Consider the following 1,198-nt stretch of genomic DNA (forward strand, 5'->3'; position numbering starts at 1 on the left):
CCCTTACAACAAAACTATTAGTAACTAAATGAAAAAAGGAAAAAGGATAGCTAAGTTTAATACACAAAGAAGGATCATTCTGTAACTATCAGCCAACGTCTTCATAAATAATAGGATACTCACTCGACAAAGATAAAGAGAACTGGAACCACTAAGCACAGATGTGACACTCCTAAATGAAGAATCTGTAACAGAAATTTGAGTAACACACAATTAGCAAACCTCATAGAACACATATAAAAATCTTTTATAGCATAGACAAACACGCAAGCACACACTTTAACATCATCAGCAATATGTTACTCACCAAATAAGCCGATAAAATCCAGAAGGAAGTAGGCTGCCGTTCTATAGAATGGCATCTGCAACAAGAATTATAACATAATATGAATAAAAGAACAGAATGAAAAATTGAAGTAGGAAAAGACATAAATTAAAGAGAACTACCACAAGGGAAGAAGAAGAAAAAGAATACACGAAAGAGACTAGATCCATCGACCCAGCGGTTACCAAGCTAGAACGTTAACCACTGGGCCGCCGCCACTGCTTGTTCATAGTCGTAAGGCAAGGGAAGATAAGGACGCGTCAAACTTCTTTTGCAATTTTCTCGAAAACCTCTGGATGTTTGCGGCAACATTGAAGGTGTATATGCTGTCCTAGTGGATTACTACAATTGTACGAAGTTTCAACAAAATCTGTGATCCCGACCCGTATAGTCCCCTTGTTAGCTATTATGAGATAAAACTGTCACTATCACATATCATTGTTTACGTCCCCTCTGCCTCGCGTCTACACCTCTTCAATACTGCTTATTGAAATACATTTCATTAAATCATCGTAACAATCATTACACTTATTTGGAGAAAATCAAAAATCTACTAACAAGGGGAGGCCAACATATGTGCGACACGGATTTTGATGAGTCTCACATATGTTGTAGTGTAGATGTAGTACAACAATACATGTTTCAATGTTGGTGCCAACGCTCAATAGTTTTCGAAATATTAATAAAAATAGGTGTCGATGTGTTGAAGAACAAATATGTTAAGATCCCTTACCGTAATAGACATTAGCGACGCTAGTAACGGTTCGGATTAGTAATGGTTAGCACTCTGGACTTTAGAGAAGGCGTTTGGATATAGTGAGAAGCGCACGCTTTTTTTATTCGTCACAAAGTGAAATTTATTATAATATACTT

The 1,198-nt window shown here is 36.7% G+C and overlaps 1 protein-coding gene across 18 annotated transcripts in view; it reads left to right on the top strand.

The window, feature by feature from the left end:
- LOC108626531 (THAP domain-containing protein 1-like) overlaps positions 1-1,198 on the top strand; it is a 7,816-nt gene that overhangs the window by 5,868 nt on the left and 750 nt on the right. The window lies entirely within an intron of this gene.

The sequence above is a fragment of the Ceratina calcarata genome, unplaced genomic scaffold (assembly GCF_001652005.2).
Source record: "Ceratina calcarata isolate Rehan_Ccalc_2016 unplaced genomic scaffold, ASM165200v1 scaffold412.2, whole genome shotgun sequence".
Taxonomy (NCBI): Eukaryota; Metazoa; Arthropoda; class Insecta; order Hymenoptera; family Apidae; genus Ceratina; species Ceratina calcarata.